The sequence below is a fragment of the Protobothrops mucrosquamatus genome, unplaced genomic scaffold (genome assembly GCF_001527695.2).
Source record: "Protobothrops mucrosquamatus isolate PMUCROS unplaced genomic scaffold, P.Mucros_1.0 scaffold1472, whole genome shotgun sequence".
Lineage (NCBI taxonomy): Eukaryota > Metazoa > Chordata > Lepidosauria > Squamata > Viperidae > Protobothrops > Protobothrops mucrosquamatus.
Window position 1 is genome coordinate 1 of NW_015387650.1, and position 6,637 is coordinate 6,637.

Below are 6,637 nucleotides of genomic sequence, written 5' to 3' on the forward strand. Positions count from 1 at the left end.
TCTACAAAAGGCAACACAATATGCTGCAAACCACATTAAAAAATCTGTGTATTGTCTCCAAATAGCCGCCAGTCTTAAAAGGAAAATATTTTGGAGAAGGCCTTTATTTAAACGACATCTTGTGTATTATTAATGTCCTCCCTCTGCTATATCTTTTACAAATATTTCCCAGAGGGTTTTATTATCGTTTAATGCTAATCGGCTCGTGTCTCAAGGTGGATTTTCTTTGATTTGGTTGAATGGGAGATCTACCCATTACACATGATCCCTTTCCATGAATAATTTTGGGAGGACATCTCAGAGCTGTCATATATTAAATCACATAATCATAGAGGGGAAGGAAACCTTGAGAACATGGGTTGAGATAATTCACTGGCCCACCACCTCTCTGCCTTCCTGACTCCAATGTTGACCTGTCCAGACTGTTAAGTCATTGTTTTTTCAACCTTGAGCCCAACCATTCAGTTCTCTAGTTCAGTGTAGTCTACAGCAGCCCTGGGCAGCTGTGATCAACTGAAAAGTAATGAAACTATCATTTCCAGAAGACCTTGAGAGCCATCTGGCCATCCCAGTAGAGCAGAGGTGGGCCATCTCCTGATAAATCCCTAATGATAACCAAAGAAAGCTTGGATTAATTAATTGATTGACTTATGGGCCATCAAGTTGGTGTCAACTCATAGTGACCACATTTATAGATTTTCTCCATGATGATCTATTCTTAACCTGGTTCTGGAGACCTCTCAAAGTCTTGTTAGTCAGATTCATTATAAGGAAACAAGGTTAGGTTATAGAATCTAGATACATTCAGGTGGGCCCTTCTTGATGTCTTTGATCCTTTTTCTAACCCTCTCTTGATTGAAGGTCCCCATTTAGGAGATAGGAACAGAATGTCCCATTTCTTCTCACTCCACGTTGTTCTCAAAAAATTCCATGACCCCTGAGTATATCAAAAACTATTTGGGAAGCTGAAAGCATCTCAGAGGCACATTCTCCAAAGAGTTGCCAGCGTGGGCATGACCAGAAAGACTGCAAGAAGACATCTTATTAACCCAACATACCTTTGACTTCCCTTCTCTGGGCAGATGGACCCAATTTCCAGCAAAGCAGCAGTTTGCTGTTGCTCATAAATTTTTTACCCCTAGCCTCCTTTTGGGAGAAGCAATGTATTGCTTCATCTAGTCCAGGGGTCTTCAAATTTGGCAACTTTAAGACTTGTGGACTTCAACTCCCAGAATTCCTCAGCCAGCCCTGAGGAAATTGCCAAGTTTGAAGACCCCGGATCTAGCCCTTAGTTGGTGTGGAAATTTAGCTCCCATTGGGGTGGAGGGTTGTGTTCCATAGATTCTGGGGCTTCGTACATTTGCTTGCCAGAGATGACGCATAGGAGTCACACTTTGGGAATGACCAAACTGTTTTTCCTTCTGCAAACCTCTCCTCTTTTACAGCTGAAGGCCTGTTGCAGTTCATCTGATATCTCTTTTATTTGCTAGGATTCCATTAAAATCCCTGTGCAGTCTAACGCTAAGTGCTAATGGCTCTTTCCTGCAGAGATAATTTAAGGGCCTGTAATCTTACAGACTTGTCCAATAGTGGTGCATTAAAGGGTAACCAAATACAACTAGGGAAAAAATGGACTGGTTGAGCGAGTGAAGGTTTTTATTTTCAATCTATAGCTGCCTCTATTCTTGCAGTCTATTTCTTCTCCTCCTGCAAAAATCAAAAATAAGTTTGCAGCCAGTAAAAAAAGCAATGCCAGCTTTGCTGAGAACCCATATGTTTGTTATGTATAGTTGAGATCAAGCAGCTTCACTCCTCTGTGCAGACCAGGATGTTCATATATAATAAGCTCTGCAGAACTAACTGAATCCCACCACTGTATATAAAGAACTGACTTTGTAGTGACAGAATAGGACAATTCTCTACAGTTATCATTTTTCATTAAAGGCTCAGCAATGGCTGAAGTGGCTTGCAAATTGGAAATTCACAGAGGCGAGCCCTCTGTTTAACAAGAATAAAGACAAACTGTAACCTGGTTTGGGGGAAAAATGCCACCTTTTATTCAGGTTTGGCTTGTAGGTTTCCATTTGCACATGGGAAATCTTTATTTTGGGAGCTGTTCAGTCTCAGTAGGAAGACATGCAGTAGAAATCCAGCCTTGGTGCTGATTGGATGTGGAATGTGCTTCAGTGTGGAAACATCAGCAGTTGCTGGGGGAGAGCTAAGAAAAGAGCTGATCTAAAACTGAACCTAGCACGGATTCTTGCTAGACTTTCTCTAAAAATGGCAAAAATGAGACAGAAAGCATTTTACACATCAAGGGTGCTGCCAGAGAAACTGGAGCTGGTCTCTCTCGTTCACGTGTTTCCTGCACAACTTGCTGTACAGATAGATAGTCCTCAACCTATGCCTACAGTTGGGTCCAGAGTTTCCACTGCTAAGCAAAGCAATGGTTCAGTGAGACAGGCCTAATTTCACAACCCTTTCTGTGATGGTTGTTAAACCAATAACAAAAAGCGAATTCAACGGTCATGCCTTCTTGACTTTGCTTGTTGGAAAGCTGGCTAGGAAAGTCACTGGCAATCACACAATCGCTTCTGAAGACGGGCGGAGGTGGTTCAGCCTGTTTGTCTCTCTGCCGAAACTGTGCAGTGCCAACCGCCTAGCTTCCATCCTCCTAACTGGCCAAAGTAGATAGAAACTGGTAATAGATTGAGGAAGATGAAGGGAGTTACCGTTTAATGGATCTGGAAGCAGGGAAGCAGGAAACAGAATAACTTGGTCCCAGAGCCACAGTGATCATTGCCAAAATTCAACTGGATTTGCACCTTTTCCAAAATCTTGGATTAATGCAACACAACGCAACGTTGACCATCAGAAGCAGCTTGTCCCTTTTCATTGTGCAGCTCTAGACAAACTGCTTTGGTCTTCATTTTATGACAAAGGGAATCTCGATGGCAGACAATGTAGGCTTAAAAAGAAAATCTTCCCTCTTTCCCAAATCACCAAAGCAAAAATCTTTAGAGGTGTGAAGGAATTTGCCATGGGAAAGGGAGCAGATAAGCTTTTTCCTGCAGAATAGGAGGAATGCAACAGCTCTCATTTGCCATACGGTGTGCTGTTTAATTCCTGCTCTCTCTGGATTGCTTCTGATGCAGCCATTATTGCAGTCGATCACGCCGATAACGCCAAGGAATCTGGGAATCCATCCACATCGCTTCCTCATTGATATGCGTCCTGTGTTGGCGGGTTCCAGTCTGTCTGAACAATTTTTTTTAGCCAGATAACAAGGTCACCTTTGTCATCAACTGGGGGGGGGGGGCAGGGAGATAAAACATATAAAACTGAGAGCTTTTCAGAGATCAAAAAAGGGCAAACCACCTTGAAATTAATTTCCTGTTAAAAAAACATCAATCTCTACTTTCTTTTCTTCAATTTTCTATGGCTTTTATGACAGCAAACATATCTTTGACATCTGCTGGACCATTCAGGAATCTGGCATGGCTTGATTTGATCCATGAAGCTTCTTTCTGGTAGAGCATCGGAATGTCCAACTCTTCCTTCCTTCCTTCCACCCCTCCACTTTGACCAGTCAAAGTCCTTGGAATTCTGGCCACTGTGACTCTTAGTCATGCAAGGACTCCATGCCACGTCCATGAAAAAGTCCCTGCCATCTTCTGCTTCTTCTTTGGAGAGGCAAAATCTCTGAAGGCCACTTTCTTTTCCAACTCTTTGAGAAGAATGGTTGATAAATGGATAAGACCTGCTCAGCACAAGACTAGCTTGGAAATAGCTATATCTTCTGGGTCTACTATCTGCCCAGAGTCACTTTATCGGTGAGATGGGCAGCATATAAATTTAATAAATAAATAATTTTTTTTAAAATACCTGGCATAGATTTAGTCTGAATTTGGGGATCTCCAAAGACAAGAGCTGTAGTGGCGCAGTGGTTAGAATGCAGTACTGCAGGCTAATTCTGCCGACTGTCAGGAGTTCGATCCTGACTCAGCCTTCCTTCTGAGGTCGGTAAAATAAGGACCCAGATTGTTGGGGGCAAGATGCTGACTCTGTAAACCATTTAGAGAGGGCTGTAAAGCACTGTGAAGCGGTATATAAGTCTAAAGGCTACTGCTAAGTGCGATCTGTCCCACTTCAGCAGTGAGTTTCTTACCCTGGAAGAAGCGTCTTCTTCCAAGAATTAAAGAAGACAATTTTGCTTGGCTGCTCAACTGGTTCCCACTCTTCAAGTGCACATATATTTTCCCACAATATCTACAAACACCATGCCTATTTTTGCATTCTCGCCTGCCCCCTGACTGAGGAAGTTTCTAGCTGTTGGAATCAATTATATTTCAGTGACAACTGAGGGAATAATTGCTGGCTTGTAATGACCGCTGATTCTATACAACCTAATCTGCTGAACATTGCTCGGAAGTGAAGAGCGAAAGCCCACTCCGATTTCAGCGTGGTGATGAAATAATATAAATGCAAATGCCATCAAATTAAATTAGCTGGGTGATGGCATGACAACGCAGAGACACCATAGCGAGGGCGAAGTATTCAGTTCTCGGCTCAGCCTTGAGAAGCTGATTTTTTTTCATCTCTGTCATCTTGGAAAAAGGAAGACTTAAAATCCCTGTCCAGAACAAGCAGAAGAATGTGTAAAATCTGATCTGTTGGGGGCTGGAAAGAGGTCCACGCTCTTTGCCAACTTTTGAGCCGCATGCTTTCATTCATAATCATTTCTTTTAATTGCAAAAAAAAAAAAGGAAACTTGCAGCGTGGTGAGTTTTTCACGCTAGTGACGAGGTCCGTTCTGCTGAAGAAATGAAAGCCTGCGAGACATTTCTGTGCCTTAAATTGGACTGCAAAGAAATTAAGAAATCAAATTATGCATTGATTTCCTTTGGTCTCTTGGATGCATGCTTCAGGTATAACTAATCAGTATGACTTGCCATCGCTGGTTTTAATTGCTGAGCAATTATCATTTCTTGAGGGTGGGGGAGGGGAAATTAATTAGAACCTCACTGCCCCTCTCTCACTGGACATGGTGCACTAAGAAGAAAAGCTTCCTTTGTTTTGGAATAATGATTCCAAATCTTACTAAAGAAGGATGCTTTTGCCTCTGTTTCTTCTGGCGATGTGATTCTATCCCGCAGCATTGATCTGGAGAGACTCCTTTGCATATATATTGCCAACAAATGCCAAATAGATTTTGGTGCATTCATGCTCTTTTCCCCAAATGTTAGGCCAGGATTTTAGGAAACCCAGTTTATCGATGTTCACTTTTATGAAGAGCCTCAATTATTATTTTTGATTCCATTGAATTATTTTAATGGGTTATATTTTTCATTCTTTCTATGGATTGTTTGCCATCCAGAGCTACATATTTAAGATGTGTGGGTGTATATATTTTCTAAATAAATAAACAAACATAGGATCACAATAGTCATGATATTATCCAAATAATGGAATAATAGCAGTGTGTTTATTGGTAGACACTTCTGAATCATATCTTCAAATGAAATAAGAAGGCTTTAATTCTCTTTGTTTGTTAGCTTTTCTTGCTTCTACCAAGTTTCCAGGCCTCACTGAGAGTGACACCTTCCCCTTGCTGATTTTTTTTTTAAAAAGCTTCTTGGGCTAAATGAAAGTGAAATTTAAAGAGTTGTCAACTTGAAGAAGATTAAAGGGTCTGGTAGCTTTGCAAGCCATTATCAGTGAGAATAACTAGGAGTCTCATTAGTATTTGCTGTTAAGAATCTCAGTTTATTTTCCCTTTTTAATCACATTTATGGTGATAAATCAATATTGCCTTAAATGGCCCCGCTTGATTTAATACGAAGATTCTGCACCAAGCTCACGGGGGCTGATTCCCCATCAGTGAGATTTTGGAAACCTTAATTGAATGTGCTACCTTACCGAAGCTTACGGGGATGCTATTCCCTCTGGTCATAATTGTTTTGCCACCTTCCTTATGATCTTCACTCCTCTCTAATGCATGAGCAGAGTGTGTATTAATTTTATAGAGACATATGGTGAGTGTGACAAGATGCAGCAGAAAGTCACGTTTTCTCTACTCAAGAGATCCCTCATGATGTTCTCCTTTAAAATGTAGAATGGTGTCCCTCCAGGCTCCATCGTTTTGAGACGTGCTTCATATTTTCTGGGGGAAGAGCATGACTAATTTTTCAGCTACGGCCAATTTCTTTTTCTTTATTTGGTGTGTTGAGTAGGAGCTCCTCAATTTCCTTGGTGGGCATTTGGAGTTAAACGTTCCCAAATCCACCTTCTCCAGATGTTTTGTGGGCTACCTCAACCAGAATGACCTAATCAGTCTAACCTTTGCTAGTGGAACTTGTCTCAGACTAATTTCACACAAAGATCTGGAGACCAGAAAAATCAAACTGGCTGAACATCTTAGAAGATTACTCCAAAATTGTCTAGCTCTGCAAAGAAGAAGGTTCATTATGAGGGCAGGCCATTTTGTGTGGAAGAGTCTTCCCTGTTTTAACTTACCGCATTGATGAAACCTCATAAACATCTAAATAAGGGTTTTGAGGAGAGTAGAAACTTCACTCAAGGCTTTGGGGGCTCCTAAATGTATATAATTTCTTTCAGGTTAAGCCATTTCAGTGTA